The sequence below is a fragment of the Heterocephalus glaber genome, unplaced genomic scaffold (genome assembly GCF_053883595.1).
Source record: "Heterocephalus glaber isolate CG9 unplaced genomic scaffold, H.glaber_assembly_v1.0 deba00001572, whole genome shotgun sequence".
NCBI lineage: Eukaryota > Metazoa > Chordata > Mammalia > Rodentia > Bathyergidae > Heterocephalus > Heterocephalus glaber.
The window spans coordinates 17,398,019-17,417,325 of NW_028258357.1; the positions used below are offsets into that span (position 1 = coordinate 17,398,019).

At 35.7% G+C, this 19,307-nt stretch overlaps 1 protein-coding gene across 23 annotated transcripts in view; it reads right to left on the minus strand.

The window, feature by feature from the left end:
* The window catches only part of Anks1b (ankyrin repeat and sterile alpha motif domain containing 1B), a 1,083,815-nt gene that overhangs the window by 698,743 nt on the left and 365,765 nt on the right, over positions 1-19,307 (minus strand). The gene's annotated exons all lie outside the window — the stretch shown is intronic.

A 19,307-nucleotide genomic window follows, 5' to 3' on the forward strand; every position in this document is an offset into this window, starting at 1 on the left:
TGTAAGTTTATTATGGTAGCCCTAACAAACTAATATAGGAAAAAGAGGAAGGAAGGAAGGAAGGAAGGAAGGAAGGAAGGAAGGAAGGAAGGAAGGGAGAGAGAGAGAAAGAAAGAAAGAAAGAAAGAAAGAAAGAAAGAAAGAAAGAAAGAAAGAAAGAAAGAAAGAATTATGTAGAGGTCCACAAACTTTAGACTATATAAAAGCTACTTCAATCACTTGTAAATAATGCTGATTTGTAAGTCTCTCCAAAATTCTTACTATAGTAGTATCCCTAATGGTGAGTCTGGAGATCTAAATTTTAGAAGTATCCTAGGTCATTTAGATGCAAATGTTGATGAAATATACTTGAACAACACTAAAAGAGCATTTGAGGAGTGTAAGTCCAGAAGCAAGAATTCCAGCTCTCTCTTTTCTTTAGCAAAATTGCCTTGGCACAGTCTCAGTTCCCCAACATGGAAATTAGAATACTAATAGTATATACTTCAATGTTTTATTGATATTTGTAAATGAAATAATAAAACAAAATTTTGATTAAATTAACTACATTGCATAAAGCACTTAATAGGGTAAAGTGCCTAAGTGGTCAATAAATGTATGCATTCTTCTCTTTAGTCATTTAAATATGTGATAAGTATATAGTACCAAATTGTTGTGAGAAGACATGCAAAAAAGGGAAAGAATAATATGTAACATACGTTCACATTTGTCCAAAGGGAAAATATGCACACACATATATGCATAAAATATTTCTGGAAGGGATGGTTAGAAACCTTTTGTGGAAATGAGGTCATATTATCTTTTGGTTTTTTATCTTTTAAAAAATATATATGTATATATTATTTTCAGATGAAAAAATGGACTGTGAGTCTAGATACCACCTGAATAAGGTGATAATACCATTTCAAAAAATAAACTTTGGTTTTAATTTTTGGTACTATTGCGTAGAAATTTGCATGCACCAAGTGAAGTTAGAAATGGTGAAATCCCAAGAATAATCTCTAATAAAGCACATAAATGCAACTGAAAACATGCCAAATGCTAAGCAAAACTAAAAGATCATCTCAGTGTGAATCCTCAATAAAAGATTCAGATGATATACATAAGAAATCAAAAGAAACAGAAGGTGGTTCAAAAACAAGGAGATGAAAAAGAGGAAAATGTGCAACAAGCTTGAGGCTAACAGACCAAAGAGCTCGTTGCCGAGAAAGCATTAATTGTGGTTTTAAAACAAGGAAGAAAAAACAAGAAATAAAGAAATGGATAATTTATACGAGAGGATTTCTTTGCAAATGAGAGGAGTCCAATATTTCATATTGTTTTGGGGGACAAAAACCAAATTATTAGAAATATGAATGAAAACTTAACAGATGAGTAGACTTAAAAAATGAATATTCAAACATAAATAAATAAATAGGCTTCACAACTAAATACAGCAAGCCAGAGTGTAGACCATGTCAGTCAGAAAAATAACTGATATTTAACTTAAATGTTGGGAAAACAAAGAACATTATCAGGTTTAAAAGAACAAAATGTTAGGTTGGTGCTGAAGCTGCAGAGCCAAATGTTTAGTGTGGGTAGAATGATCGAAGGAAAAAGGTTTCATCATAGTGAGGGGCTTGGGGGGTGGCTATGACTAAGCTTGGGGCCTTTACTGCTTATGCTAGAGAGCACATGATTTAAAGGGACAGAACAGAAAGCACATTGCTTAGTGCTCCCATGATATTCACTGGGTTCACCTAGGTTGAACTGTGGACACTCTACCTTCTCTGCTTCCATTATGCTTACTGCTCCTGTAAAGAGTCACCAATGTCTCTAATGCCTTTACCTTTTAATTCCTCCTAAGCCTATCACTATTTCTCTGTCTTCTCTCCTTGATCATCAAACTAGTTCATACTTCATCAGCTCACGCCTGTGTTGCATGAATAATCTCCAAACTCCCATGCCCGACTCAACTCTATCTTTTACACCAGGGGTTTCTACCATTTTAAATATTAAAACAAGTTTTTCAAGGCAAAAAATTTTTATAGATCTCTAGATGATAATGTCAAAATTAACTTAGGAATTTAGAGAATAAATGACTTCCTTATTCTCTCTCCAAATTACAGACAAGAGTCCAGAACTCAGAAACCCTTTCTGTAAAGGCTCAGACAGTACACACCTTAGGCTTCGTTGGCCAGGTGGCCAATGCTGCTGTTAGGACGTGAGAGCAGCCACAGGCAACACACAAATGGGAAAGTTTGGCCAGATTTGACCTGCAGTGGGCAGACTTGGCCAAGAGAATGTAGTCTGCCAACCAATGGATAAAACAAAGAGATCAGGCAAGTGGGATTAAAATGTGAGAGAGGTGAGTGATGAAGGCAATATAGGTTTCCTACTACTAAACTCCAGAATTAGATGGATTGGCATCAGTGAGGTCGCCCAAGTAGGTTCTTCACTCCTTAAACTTAGCTCACAAGTTCTCTGCAGTCAAGAATTACCCAAAGAGTAAGTGACACATGCTCAATTTCTGCTCCCAGATTTACAAATCACATATCTCTCCAAAGGAATGGTTAAGAACAGACAGAAGCCCAGTTATACAAACTAATGGCTCTTCACAGGAAAATACAAAGGCAAGGGAAAGAATCTCACTTTCTTTTCCCAATTCTAATATGTAAGTCATACTGTTCCTAAAAATACATCAGCAAAAACAACATTTTTCATTTTATAAATCCTAGCAAAGCTTACACAAATTTAAAAATAATATATATATATCTAGGTATGTAAAATATATTATTTATTTAATATAAATATAAGTTTTGATCCCCGTTTGAATAATGTAGCCATTTAAAATACAGTACTGAAGACGATAATATTGCAATAGCAATATGGAAATACGTATTTCTCTCTCCAGACTCAGACTTCCTAAAAGTACGTACAGAAGTGAACAACTGAAAGAGAAATGTTCACGGGTTAAGGAAAAGTACAGAAATCTGACTTTGGTCCCAAAATGGAATTAACATTTGTCAGTTATGTAAATTAAAGTGACCATATCACTGATAATCTTCTCATTATTCATTTATTGATTCTCTTGAGGATTGAAGAAAAAGGAGATAAGTCACTGGAAAATAATCATACCACTACATGCTGAGAGAAAAGGATTGTGTTCTAAGTAACAAGCCGTGCTTGAACCCAGGTCTCTTTCATTTGGTCTGTTAATACACATTCAAGGGTGTGAACCTATCATTTTTATACACAGTAATTAAACCCCCTTAATGCAAACTCCTAAGACTCTTACACTTGTTTTTCAAAATAATCACATGTTAGAAAAGTAAGCAAATGTGATAAACATTTTGGGACACCTTTAGACTTTTAGAAAACATTTTCTTTTTTTTTTTAATTAATGTGACTTAGAAGGTCATGTGAAAATATTCAGCTTTTGATAGCATAAAAATCCTAGCTTTAATAACCAACCACTAATCATGTAATCATTATGAACATATGTCTGCAAGAAGCTTATAAAACATTAGAATCTTTAAGATATCAAAATAAGACCGCCATATGTCTCCTTGACATTGTTATTCTACCAGCATCCCTGCTCAGCAGAGCAGCAACACTTGCACCTTTGAAAGACCTCTTCGTTTCCTGACTCCTAACATCCAGAGTATCACCAGCCCCATGCCTGGCTCATTCTTGCCTTTCTATATCCTTTGCTGCCAGGTTAAGCCAGCCTTCAGCATCACACGTGCAGCTTACTGCCACTGCTTCTCAGGTAATCTCCATTCTTGTATAGCTTTACTTCGTCCTATACCCAGCTATTAGAAGAATCTTTGAACACCATTCTCCTCATATTATTCCTGGCCAAGAACTCAAGGACCTTCCAAATGCTTTTAATTCCACATAAAAGTCTCCATCTTAGCCTTGAACATCCAATCTTGCCTTCTTTAGTTCATTTTCCAATCACTCTCAAGGTGTGATCACAAAATAAAGTGAATGTATGAATTAAAAATTTATTAATGTAAGACATATCACCAGTAATCTCCCTGCTTTTGAACACATTTATTCCATCATTCTTGCCACTTTCTGAAGCAGTTGTAGAAGTTCTCTTTTATGTCTTTTGTGTCTGCCTCAGTGTCCTGAAACAATTCAGCAATTTCTGTCAAATAAAAACATTACAGTATATCCTCATCCACTTTCTTCACTGGATCTGGCATGATGCAACTTCAGGCTCTTCCTCTAAAGTCCAAATGACCATAAAAGGTAATGGGAGGCAGCAACCACAGCGCAACTAAAGGCACTTATGAAAGAGGACTCCCAGAACTGCTTCAGAAAGTGGCAAGATCAATGGGCTAATTGTGTTTGAAGCTAGGGGAAGTACTTTGAGGGGGATTAATGGCAATGTGTCTTTTACTATAATAATTTTTAAAAATTTAGTCATTTGCTGTACTTTTTTATTAGCCCGTGTATGGTAATACACTACTTCATCTGCATGCGAGAACTGTTTACCACTGTATTTGAACATGTCTTAACTTGCAACTCTTCCTACTTAAATTCTCCACCTGTTTCAAGGCCAGTGAAGAAGCACTTCTGGAACAGTGGGATAAAGATCTCCAAAAATTCAGTCCTTCATAATAGCAAAACGAATACTAAAAAAGGTCAAAATTAACTTTTGCCAAACTCCATAAATTATCTAAAGGTTTCTAATAATCCATCCAATGTTTGTTCAAGAAAATCAGCAAATCTTGGTACAACCGTGAGCTTCGCAGTGTTTCTGATTTGCCTCAACCCCACTGCTCCCTCCCCAGTTCCATAATGGCCTCACAGTAATGGTAACTCTTAAAACCACCAGCTTTACCATCAACTAAAAGGGTGTGAAGCTCTCCAAAAGAGCCTCACACACACACAGAGAATTCTCATTATTTGCTGTTCAGCAGCTCCGTGGAAAAGCTTCACTTCTAGAACTTGTGTCCATTTGATCCAGTGCAGGATTCGCTCTGTGGGAAAGGATCTATTCTCAAGGTGTTTAGTTGAAACCAAGCAAAAGTGATTGTTTAACACTATAGCCGTTTAACATCACAGGTGCCAAAGCCAGAGCTATCAGCTGGGGCAAGTCAATGACTATCCAAAAAACTTGAAAATTTTGGTAAAGAGATGTCTGTAAGAGCCTTTGAAGAGTTCCAACATATTTCTGAGGATCAAAAGGGCTACATACATGTGGTTGGCTCTGAGCATACTTAGGGAAGATCTAAGAAGATTCTTGTCACCTACAGTTGATCTTAAAGCTCTGCACAAGCAGAAATTAAATTCCAGAGAAGACATGTAAACAAGCAGAAATTTGAAGCCATCCATCTACACATAGGAAACAGGAGACTTACTGGCTCAAGGCATTTAAATTTCTTCTTCTTTTAAGTCATATGATACCCATTAACCTAACCAAATAGACATTTGGTTGGCCATTCATGAAAACAATACAGACTTTACAGAATTAATTAAGAACAGTCACTAACCAGAAATAACAAAAAAGCCTGGGGATAATCTGATTTTCAGTTATCATATTATAATATGTAAAATACCCGATTTTAAACAAAAATTAAAAGACTTTAAAGAAACAGCAAAGCATGGTTCATATTAAAAAATTTATTAGAAATGCTCTCTGAGGAAGCACAGATGTTAGAATTACTATACAAAGACATTAAATCAGGTGTTATAAAAATGTTCAAATAATTAAAGAAACTATGTCTAAAGAATTAAAAGACAGCATCAGAATGAATATTAAAGGAAAATAGAGAATAGTAATGTCAATAAAGCAATAGAAATTGTTAAAATGGAATGAAATTAAAAGGTCCAGAATTGGACATGAAATAACTCATGTGCAACATTCACTACAGGGGATTGATAGCAGCTTTGAGCTGGAGGAAGAATGAAAGAACAAACATAAAATCATCTATTCTAAGGAACAGAAAGAATAAAAAATGCAAGTAAGAAAATATGACAGACCTTTGGTACACCATCAATTAAACCAACATGTAGAGTGAAAATCCCAGAAGGGGAAGGTAACAGAAAAATATGTGAGGAAATAATGGCCAGAAATTCACCAAATCTGATTTTTTAAAAAGAAATGGTAATATACACAGCAAAAACAAAAACAAACTGCAGGTTGATTAATTCAAAGAGTTCTACACTTAGATATATCATGATCAAACTTGAATAATAAAGAGAAAAATCTTGAAAACAACTAAAGAGAAGTTACTCATCATGTACAATGAATCACTAAAAAGATAAACAGAAACCAGAACATGAAATCCAGAAAGCAATAAGATAAAATACTTAAAATGTTCAAGGAAAGACAATATAACCAAAGAATTCTATGTCCAGCAAATTACCCATTAAAATAAAGATTAAAATCAAGTCATTTCCAGATAAACAAAAATCAGGATAATTTACTGCTATCAGATAGGCTCATTAAAAAGATGGAAATAGTAAAAGGAGACTTTCAGGCTGAAAAGACCCTAAACAGTAACTCAAATCCACTTTAAAAAGATAAAAAACCTGGAAAAAAATGATTAATGGGTAAAGATAATAGATCATATAAATGTATTTTTTACTTATAACTCTTCTCCATCCTATAAGCTTTTTTAAAACTTCATAAGGCAATGATTATACATATATCTTGATGTTCTTATAATATATAAAGATATAAAATTTATACAATGGTAATAACACAAGATAAATGAAACTATATTAAAATTTTTGTATACTACTGAAATTATGTTGGTATTAAATCAAAATAGATTGTTTCCACTTATGTTAATTGTAATGTCCAGAACACCCACTAAGAAAATAGCATAATTTTTTTTTAAATACAAAGAATTAAAATGATAAACTAAAATATATCTACTTTAGACAAGGGAAAATAATAGTCAAATAGAGGGACAGAAATGATATTAAGACACATAGGAAACTAGCCAAATAGCAGGCATAAATTCTGCCTTATCAGTAAATACATTAAGTGTAAGTGGATTCAACACTCCAAAGAAAAGGCCAAGATTGGCAGAATAAATAAAATCTCAAGGTGGATAATTTATGGAGGAATAATGTATTTGGCTCATGACTATGGTGACCGAAAAGTCCAAATTGAAAGGCCCTGCATCTGCCAAGGACCCCTGTGGCTGCATCATAATGTGGCAGCAAAGTGGAAAAGGATGCACACAGAAGAAGCTAAGCATGCGTAATGTCACTGCTTTATAACAACCCTCTCTCATAAGAACCTGGTCCTATGAGAACTACCGGTCCTATTAATCCTTTCCAAGTGTGGTTTCCATGACTTAACTACCTTCCCCTAGTCCCCACCCCTTAAAGATCCACCACTTGCCAGTACTGTTACACTAGGTATAAGCTTCCTGCAAATGAACCTTTGGAGAACAACCACACCCAAACATACAAGTAGGGTTCTGACTACCAATGTTTGTGGAGGTCACAACCATATCGCTATACTTCTATAGTGAAAACATACTTGGAAGCGTGTATAAGCTTTATATTTGCTATAGAAATGATGAGTGATACTTGAATTTGAAGAAGAAATCACTTCACCTGGGTTATCTAAAGAAGTTTTCATGTTATATATGCATATTTCATTATGTATAATGATTTGCATGTAATAAGCATTACATATACGTTATTGCCTTGATTTCATGGTTTTATGAGATCATAACATGTTTTCTAGGCCTTTGTCGAAAAACTAAATTATTCTAACTCCATTTAATGTTCTTACATATTTAAAATTATCTATTTATCAAGGACTTTTCCTTTTCCAGAAATTATCACAGGATTATTATATTTAATAGCATTATTTCAATGGCCATGTGAATCAATTTTAAATATTCAGTTTCTTTACAGAATCTAACTCCAATATTCAAAAGCATTTCATTGTACTTTCTAATATATTTGTGTACACATCTCCCACACAAAGAACACTCAAGCAAAGAACAAATAATCATGTAGTACCAAGTATGTATAAAGAGCTATCTTCTACATATAAGTATAAAATGTGGCATTTCATGCTTACTTATTCAAAATATTTGGTTGGAGGGTGATTGCTTGTTAAATGTCATATACCATGTGATGGTACTGGGATAATCTTTTAAAAATCAAAACTATGTATGTTTCTATTTTTAAGGAATGCTGCCTTTGAAAAAGATTTATGGATAGCCTAGAAAATTTTCAGTGACTATCACAAAATTTCTTCTAGTTGTTACAAGAAAGTTTTAAAAAACTGAAAAGAGAAAAAGAAATTTGTTCAAATATATTATAATATGTAATGCCCTGTAGAACTATTTGTTGGCTCTTAATCAAATGAACAAATAAAAACAGGACAAAATTCAGCATTTGATTCATTGCCTATTGTAGGAATCTCTACTTAAAATGAACATCTTGAAATAAAGCCATTGGAGTTCACTGTAAAACATGACACTGCCATAAATCCTTTTTTGACAAAAGAAATGAGCGCTTCAAGAATCACACTTTTTATGCATCTCTAATTATTATGTATTCTAGGCCTATCTTTCACATACAAAAAGCATGGACATGCCTCACCAAAATGACCTCAAGAAGTTAAAATACCATCAATCACCAGGCAAAAAAAAAAAAAAAAAAAAAAATCCTGTTTTTATAGTCCAGGAAGGCACTTGGTAGGGATAATTTAACTTTAAAATACCAAACTTAGCACAACTCAGTTGCTAGAAGAATCTAAGGCATTACAAAAGTTTGACACAAATAAAATGTGCTTTTTCCCCTTCAACCAACGGAAGAAAGGTTAAAGTGACAGACAGGCTCTATGAAATATAACTCTATTCATACCAGAAAATAATACATCCCTATCAAATCATATAATTTATTAAAAATAACAATGTTAGAACTACAATACTACACACTTTCGTGAAAGAATTTACTGTTTTTCTCTCGATACATGGCATCTCTGAGTTGTCTCTGAGTGGCTTGTTTCTCATATATGTAACAGAATCACCAGAATCTCATTGTCCTGAAATGCACATGTGCTTTTGTTAAGGTAGAGTTCAGCCAGAAAATAAAAAACATCAACTTCTGTTTATAATTTTATAACAAAACATTTTTTCAATACCTTACAGTCTTCTATTCAAGATTTATTGATGTATAAATATTTGTTTTCAAAGCTATATATGGATAATTGAGCTATATAAATGACTATTTACTTCAGCTTTGGCTTTATGGAAAAAATATTTTAAAATTCAGTTAAGAACCTACATGGAGTAACTTCTTAGGTAAAGCTTAGACACTGTAGATGTAGACTAACTGAATCTATATTATAATAGTACTTTATGACCAAGTACTATAAACTAAAAGGATAAAACTTTCAAAAAGTAAAAAAAAATCTGCAGATAGATATCAACCTACACTGCATTAATAACACTCAAATACCATCATTAGCAATAGATAAACACAACTAATTACCAAATTCTCCCACCTAAAGACCATGGTCTCCAATAATTCACTGAAAGAATATAAACAGCAATGGTGCCATGACATACTTTAAGAAAAAGCATTGTATCAATAGGATATGTTCATCGCTAAACTGTATGTCCAAGAGCAGTTATAATGTATGGGGCTCAGGCTCAAGAAAATTGCAAAATATGAATGGCTTGACCAAAAGTATTATATAAAGTCCCTGTTCTTCTGTGTGTCTATATATGTGAATATGTGCGTTGCCAAAGATGGCAAAAGGTGACTACAGCAGACAGATCAGGTCAAAACAAGTATTTCTGGAATTCTCAGTCACCTCCTCCTCACAGCGGAAAAGGTATGTGCCAATCTACTGGTGGAGAAAAAGATCGCCAGAATGGGACACAAGGCTAATAAGACAGGACCAAAATTAAACAACTTAGAATGCCTGTGGTAATAGTGACCAAGATCAAATGACAAAGACAAGCACAATTTTTCTATGCCAGGAATCACAGTTTGGTAGGTGAATTTGAAGATGCTGCCGCTACGTTTCTCTCTCTCTCTCTCTCTCTCTCTCACACACACACACACACACACACACACACACACACAAATCAGAGCTAACATGAAATCCTACGTGTTGGCTGTGAGGGGAAAAAAGTTCCCCTAAAAAAGGACTTCATGTTTGGATTGCACCACTCAATGTGGTAATATCTGAGTATGGGTAACATGTGAATGAGTACATAGTTTGTTGGCTAAACAAACACTGAAATCAGTAATCATGTCAGCTATCAATTATTTCAGTTCTCCGTCAATTCTCATATCAGTGCCTGTCTACCCAGTAGGATTTTTTATCCCGGTTTGCCTTTGGTTTGCACATCCATCTTCCAGAGCAGGTTTTGAAGTCCTGAAATCTTAGATCCACATGCTGATCACGGTGACTTATTATTATCTGCGGCAAGTCATTGAAGCTTTGTGAGCTTTCTTTCCTCATTTATAAAATGAGGGTGGTATCTTTCTCAACAGGTGCTTTGGAGACTGACATAAAAGTCCAGGGTAAAAGACGGAACAGCTCTCCCTGAGCACCGTGGAGGCTTTCCTCTAGGACAGCTTCGTTTCTTCTCCCTATGAGCTGTCCTCAGCACTTTATGACAAGAGATTCTGGAAGATAAGGAGTCTGCCACCCACCTGTGTAGTCAGTCATGAGAAGAGAGTAAATGACAAGAGCAATTGTTCCCAATTCCAGCTGCACAGGCGGAACATCACGAAACCTTTTTAAAGCACTGAGGTCTGAGCCCCACCCCCCCCCCCACTGAAATTCTAATTCAATAACTCGGGTGAGACAGAACCTGAGCGACTATATTTTAGGAAGCTCCTCAGCTGATTTAGATATATAACGGTCCCAAGCTGATAACCTTCACAGCACAAGAAAGTCTTTTATAGTTTGCAAAAACACTATTTTAAAAGACTTCAGTATTTTCTTCCTCACGCTGAAAAAAAGCCTGCTATTTTAACATTTCCTCTGAAAATACTTTCTAATTCTTTAATTATTCTGGTAGCTTTTCTTTGAATCTTACTAAATTATCTGTCCGTTTGGTTATATAGGTCCATTTATCATCAGATGAACTGACTAGAAGTGAGAAGTAAGGTTAGTGTAACTGACTGAACTACTGATATAATTTTAAGTATGAATTGCAAAGGACATTTTAATTATTTTACCGGTTTTTTTTTCTTGGGAGGACAAAATCAAGGCATTCCGGGCACTTGTGAGATAGTTCTACTCTATTTCTAACCCTATTTCTAGACTACAAAAACAACTGGACTTGTTTTTCTTTCACGCCTCTCAAATTATGTAACACTCTTAAGCTCTGATAGAGTGTAGCAACTATATTCAATACTCAACCAACATTTGTGTCCTTTACTTCACAAGAGATGAAAATAAGCCTAGAACTTTCCTATCTTTCATCTCTTGAGTTTTTTTCTTAAGGTTATAAACAACCTACAGGGGGATAAAGATATTTCTTCATAATAACCAACTTCAAGTCTGTCTCTCACCATGTTCTCAACAGGTACCTCATGAAGTCGGACGGGCTTCATTTGTCTGTTTAGGCTACAAAAGGATAAATGGACTGTTGAAGGACTTGCTGTTTGAGGACAGAACTAAACTTAAGTCAAGTATTCTTTCATTGGTCAGAATTTGATCAGATTCATCATTCTTTTGCTCTAGATCTAGGGTGATAATGGAACAAAAGAAATAAAAAACCAAGAGAGTTTTTGTAGAGAATTTATTGTCCTAAAATTAAAGTCACTCTTTCTATGTATCCTTGGTGTGTGTGTGTGTAAATTATTTCACAGTGGCTTTTTCTCTGTGATGGCATGGACCACAATGAGACTTCACCTGTATCCTATAACATGTCTTCCTTTCCATTCTCTCACATGTTTTAAACTCATGGTGTCACATGAGTTCATTTAACTAAAGATAGAATCCTTTCCTCCTTTAAAGGTGAAGTAAAAATTGAGCCCAGAGGAATACTGAAAAACCTGGGCTTTGTGTTAGAACCCAGGAAGTGGGGAAAATCCCAAATCTGTTAAGTAAAAAAGGCAAAGTCAAATTGAATGTAAGGATTAAAAATAGATGATTAATGTAATACAGGTGTAGAAAGCTGGCACAAAGTACCACTCAGTATATGACAATTCAAAATTCATTCATTTATACCACCTGCCTGGAAAAGAGAAACCTAAAAAAAAATCATGGAAATAAAGTACAAACCCATTAAATAAAACAAAACCAGGGCCAGGGATGTAGCTCAGCACTGCAGTGCCTGCCTGGCAAGGGCGAGGCCCTGAGTTCGATTCCTGGTACCAAAAATCATTAGCATTTTTGAACATCTCTGTATAAAGAAGTGCTATCTTTAAAAAGGCATGCTTTTCAAGAGTTTCTAAATTGGTTTAAATTTTAAAACACTTTCCATAAAAATTATGCTGTACATGATAAATTAGCAAAACTGTACTAAAATCCTAACCTCTTGGTACTCTATGTTCTAGTAGCTCTACAAATCCTAACCATGTACAGAACAATGCCAGAAGTTTCCAGGGATACACATCACACATCTGCTGCTCTCCATAGAGGCATCAGTAATTCTTCCCCAATAAGGTGTGCGGCAAAGAAAGTGGGATCTCTGCTAACTACCGTCAACCCATGCGGTATCCATTCTAGGATTCAGGAGCTTCCTGAAGCCAGGAGGGAGGCACAAAGATGCTCTGGATACTAAAAACAAGGGATTTCTTATGCATAAGAAAAAAGAGTTAAATGAAAGTAGTAAGATGGCGTTAGATCAGCTCCAACGAGAGGAAAATAATTGACTGTTTCAGGGCCTGATAGGATCTGGTCCTAGTAAGGGGAGAGAGGTTGAGTAAGGTTGGAGCAGGCACAGATCAGCTCCGGGGTAGGTGTGGTATAGCAGGTTGGGCTAAACTCCTGCAAGGAAAAATGATTATTCCCAAGAGAGAACAGGATACTCTGACATGGGCAGGGAGAGGATGAACAATAAGCAGGAGGAGGAATATATGGAACAAGTGGCCATAGGGTGAAGTTCACCCACTTCCTTTCTAGTTTGTAGACTTGAAGCAAGGCACCTAATGACTAAATATCATTTTCTTAATGGCTGATATTTGTATAATGATGCCTGAATTCAAGGATTCTTGTGAGAGTTAGGAGGTAACAACTGAAAACTTCCTTTCAATCATTCTTTCCATTTTTTTTTTTTAAATTTTGGCATTGCTAAAGAAAATGTATGGGAGGTCATTGGCTTAGACAGAGCTTCTGTACTAGGCACAGTAAGTCAAGCCAAAATACAGTCCCTCATGCTAAAGTTCCATGTCACCAAGTGTGGAACTGTGTTGTTTATCTGACCTTCCAAGAAGTGGGTGGGGAAGGAGGGGAGAGGGGAGGGGAGGGAAGGGGAGAGGAGAGGAAAAGGGAAGGAACACAAATGAAGACCAGGTTTAAAAAGCAATTAGATGCTGAATTCTTGGCCCACCTTCACAGCCCAGCAATGGTACTGGCTGGGGCTGAATCTACCCCAAACGAAAGTCTCCCTAGGAGGTAACAGAGGAGCTACCTAATTGAATGGCAAAGAGACTCTCACAGTCAGCATAGATAACACTTTAGTATTTTTGAAATGAACCACCAAGTGCTATTGGGTAAATGAATTACTCTCATGTCCCCTGTACATAACAAACCTGTTAGGAACATGTTGTTTAAGTGGTGCACAATATAAAGTATGCTTTTAGTTTTTCACTCTACTTTTGCAATTCTATTCCAAAGAAGTAGGCCTCAAGGATGGAAGAGGTCATGCTATATTTTGATACGAATGCCTTCATGCAAAATTAAATAAGGAATTGCAAATTACAAAAAAGGCCAGTAGGAGAGTTTGATTTTAACTTTTGGGTTATAATTGTGTGCCCTTTGCTGACATTGTGCTATTCAGCAAAGAACTAGAACAAAAATCATAAGTTAATTGATAAGAATTATAAACTTACAACAGCAACAAAATTTGCCTTAAACAACAAAGTAAAACATTAGACTATGCTCCCTATTATAAAATTTTCCATTGTTCAAGAAAGACAACTGGTCTATCTTCCCCTAATTTCAGTTTTGTCCTCCAGAAGGTAAATATAGAATATATGAAAGCATATCATCGGAACTTGTTCCATAGATGTTGGGTAAATAACTTACAAAAATTTTGCTACACCTCTTTAGTTAAAAGAGAGCTATCTCTCCTTCAGCCTAGGACAGTGGTGGTGAACCTATGGCAGGTGCGCCACAGCAGGCTGTTTGTCTCATTGAAAGCTCTAAAAGGTTCACCATCACTGGCCTAGAATATCAAACTCAGATTCCTCTGCCTGATTAACTATTTTACTTTCTATTAACTATTTTACTTTCTAATTCCCAAGAATTTAGCACCTTGGATACTTAATATTTGTGGAAAGGAAGATGGGAAAGAAACAGGAAGAGCAGAACTATGAATATGTTTTTAACAGTACGAACTACACCCTCCCACATTCTGCAAAATACTTTCCCCGTTTGACTAGTGTAGGTAATTTATCATTACAAATATATTCTTTCAAATATCAACCTTTTAAAAAACATAAGTCTTCTTGATGGATCAACATTAGTGAGGTAATCCACTCATCAGTGCTACCTGAAGAAGAATTTTGAAGCAGAACAAGAGAAGGTAATCGGTAGTTTGAAAGGAAAAAAAATTGCAGAAAAGAAAATGCTGTGGAAAGAAGTGCTCCTTGCCTTTGCTAAACTTATTCATTTCTCGGCTAGTCATGCAATAATTATTAGTGCTCATACAACCTAGAAATACAAACATTCAACTATTAGAAGTTAGAAAATATTCATCCTACAGATATTACTTGGTTCCTACTATATGCCAGCTTTATAAGCATAAAAAAAAAGAGTGTCTGGCCAGAATGCAAAACCAAAATAGATAATTACGACTTTAATGAGTAATAATGGAGAATTGTCACGGGGATATAGAAAAGAGAGGCACACAAGTGAGGAAGTTGAGGCAGGGGTGGAGCCTAGGGAAAAATCATAGCAAGTTGCTATGTGCCTGCATCTTCTTAGCAGATATTATTTCTAACTGTGTCATATCACTTAACTGTCAAACCTCATTACTTGCTTAAAACACTTTATAAGCCCCAATTGACTAGTTCTTTCTCTCTTTTTGTCCATTCAGTATTTCATTTTACAAAACAGGTAATAAGATACCCATACCCAAATTGAATGACTGTTTAAGGAAGAAATATATGAAAATACAGATATACTAGCCATATTAAGGGAAATTTTTACTTAGATTCTTTCAGATAAAGATATCATTCACACAGTTAAGTATGACTTGTTTGAGAAAAACTACATGTAAATTTTTAGTAACTGATTTTAGTACACAATCACATCAACAAATATTTTAAAGCTACTATTAAGCAAAGATAAATCTAATTTATAGTTATTTAATAAATGTCTGAAAATACAATTCAAGATTTTATTGTTTCCCAAACAAGACTATTTTTTCTCAAGAATTTAAAACCCCTACATCATTTATATAACTGAGGTAAAAAAGACATAAGTGACAAAAACCTTTTGGGATTATTGGTATCTTTATTATGTTTATAGCTAGAAGAATAGGAAAGGCTTATATCAACTATACTAACTGCTTGGACAAAATAATTTAGATTTAACAAATGGCAGTCAGAAGGCAGAACTAACCATCTCCTCCCTGGCTCCTAACAGTTCCAACAAGAGTGATCTTCAAACTGGAAATAGATCAGTGAATGGAAGAAGAAACTGAAATTCAAGATGGATCATACAATAGAGTGCATCAATCCTTAGAAATGAAGTCTAAATCTCCAACCCAGCTACAGTGTAGTTAAGGCAATAGAAGACTACATACATTGATTGTTGGGAATATCTTCTGTAGTCCTTCAAAATTCAAGGTGAGGAGACAGATGACAGAAAACTGAAGATGGGAAAATCCTTAACCTAATTTTCAAAACAGGAGTTGAAACAAAGGACCAGGAAGTTTCACATGGGTCTCTGCCAACATTCTTTGAGTTAAGCAGATGGTTTTTGAGCTCTTAGTAAATAAAATGATATTCATGAAAATCGACAGGATCTGCTAACGTTATGCTAATATATAGTCATTTCCTTCTTCCTCTGTCTCTTCCTTCTTTCTTCCCTCCATCATTTTCTTCTTTATTCAACAAATGTTTGTCCAAATTCTTTAGAGATGCTTTTCACAGAATGCTTGACAAAGCAAGCTGTTGGTCAAACCAGTGTCTGACAGAGTTTTGTATACAAGATGAAGAAACTGAGCTTAATAACACCAATAAGATGAAAATAAATCTACTTAGGGGACATGCTTCCTTGGTTAATGAGTGATAAAGGAGATCTTTAGTGGCTTCCATAGTGCTCTGCCCACTGGGACTCCTGTGAAACTCCTCTGTCAGAGTCTTGATTAAGTCCTAAGAGTCACAGACATGTGGGTTAGATAAAGCACCAGAAGGATAACTAAGACTGGATCAGAGTCACAGGAATGCTTGCTGAAAAGTCATACTTCTAGCTGCCCCTGGATCTATTTAATCAAAATGTGGGAACTATGTGGGAATCTGTGCTTTTAAGAAACATCATGATTAATTATTTGGCACATTGAGGCCTGAAAACTCACCAATATGTTCAATACATATCTCCTACCCCTAACCACTAACCCATGTGTGTAGTGGTGATAATTTAAAAACAAAGAAATGAAGTTTCTATAGATAAATGCTTATTACAGTTCTCAAAAATCCAGGAAACTTTCCTTCTCTTCAGTTACCTTCAGTTTGGCTGCTTATCCTTGATTATCTTCCTTTGCTGTTCTCCTTTATTTTATCATTAAGAGTTATGGCCTGATAATTGTTTTTTATTCAGATGGTGTCCTCCATCCTAACAATGTATTTTGGTTAAAAATAAAAGGGAAGTGTTCTGCTTCTAGCTCCACTCAGAACCTAGAATTCCATACACAGTCCCTGACCTGCATGTCTCAGCCTTCTGTGGGCATCTGACAACAAACATGGAGGCAGAAAATTGTGGTACTACCTTCAAAGGTGTAAACAAAATACTCGAAATACACAATGTCTCTGTAAGTCTCTAATTGAATTTCTCATCATTTCTACCACCATCTCCATCATCATTAATTCCAGCCTTGCAAAATAATTTACAGTTCCCAAAATGCTCTCCAACCCTTACTGTCCATCAACCCGTACTTTCCTGACAGCTACAAGTTCACAATCTAGATTAAGTCTGTGCTTCTGCAGTGCCCTCTGTGTCTATAAAAGCACTTCCAGAATGAACTATGATCTACACTAAAAGGTAAAGTCTATGCTACAAACTGTGTGTTAGTTTACGGCAAATCCATAACCTGGCACAGGGCCAGATTCTTAGAGTGTGCCATCATGAATTGGAGACATGGATGGGTGAATAGATAGGTGAATGCTGTAGAAGCTGACAGGTGAGAATGTCTCAGACAGGTAGGAAAAACTTCAAAAAAGACATGACATATGAGTTGTGTCCTAGCCTGTAGGGAAATGGAAGTGGAAGGGCAGATTTCTCCATCACAACAGTTAATAACAATTTCTTCCTTCCTTCCTTCCTTCCTTCCTTCCTTTCTTTCTTTCTTTCCTCTGATTTTTTTTTAAAGCCAAGGTCTTGCTATGTAGTTCAGGCTGGTCTTGAACTCACTACGTAACCCCAGGATGGCCTCAAACTCGTGGCAATCCTCCTGCCTCATCCTCTTGTAATCTCAGCCTCAGCTGGGATTACAGGTGTGCATCACCATGCCTGGGAATAACCTTTTAAAATATGAGTATCTCTGAAATTAATTACTGTAACAGTTTTACCTAACAGGTTGTATCATATCCAATATATCTCCCAGTCATTTTTCCATACTTCAGCCTATACATTGCTGCTAAAATGAAAATCTGAGTATGTCCTACCTCTTCATGTAGGCAGCAAGATCATGCCTGATCTGGCACCTTTTACCCCTCCAGATTCAAAAGCCACACTCCTCCACCCAGAACACTATGTTCTAACCATATATGCACAGTTCTGGTATGTGTCAAGTTTGTTGTTTTACCCCTGGACCCACAGACTAGGAACAGTCTTCCTTTCATTTTTTTTCATTTTTGCCTGGATAACTTCCAGTGCTCCTTCAGGGCTCTGTTTCCTTCAGGACTTGGTTTGTACATTATTTCCTTGGGGATGACTGTGTCAAGTCACCTATCATATACTCTCACAGCACCCTGGACTGATAAAAATTCCAATGAAATAATTGTCTGTGAAACACCTATCTTCCAAAGAGATTAAAACGCCACAGAGCACAGAGTTGGTCTTTTTCAACACTGCCTCCTCAGTCTCTACCATAGTGTCTGGTACACAGAATATATTCAATACATATCTGTTGACATAATGATCTAATAAAAGTGAATGGATGAATGAATGCCTTAATTTCTCACTAGATTTTAAGCAAAAGAGCAAGTTCCATGTCAATCTTATTAATCACTGTATTCCCAATGTCTGGTATATAATAAAGCTCTTGCTAAACAGCTACGAAATAATGAATAAATGATAGATTGAATGAACATGTGAATGTGACATCTGCAGTACAGCTATTCATTTGGTCTTGCCAAAATGCATTGCTAAAGGCTCTTTTATAGAAAAGATATTGTATTTCCCTAAACTTATATTACAACTGAGAACTAGGTTATAGAGTAATGATCAATATCCCAAAAGTCATATATATATATATATATATATATATATATATATATATATATATACATACAATAATATCACAAAAGCAAAACTTTAGGAGTTAGAAACATCATTATTTAAAGTCATAGTAACATACATACATGTATCTTCCCAGTGATTGGAGCCTGCCATGGTTTGGAGGTGCTTTGGTTCATGTGTCAGAAGCTTGGTCTTCTGTGTGGAGTTGGGAGAGGTGATGAGAACCATAAGAGGCAGGCGCCAGTGGGAAGCATTTAGTTCAGTGGGGATGCTGGCTGGCCTTAGAATGGACTAAGACATTTCTTGTAAGACCCTGATCAGTTCTCATGAGAGGGTAGTTATACAAAGAAGGCACTGGCTGCCCCTTGCAGACTCTTTGGTTTCCTCTAGCAATGTGCTCCCTACATTGTAATGCTTCCTACCATGAAGTCTTTATTAGGAGCAAGCCAGTGCCAGAAATATACCTTTAAACTTCCAGAACTATGAGCTGAATAAACCTTTTTGCTTTATAAACTTA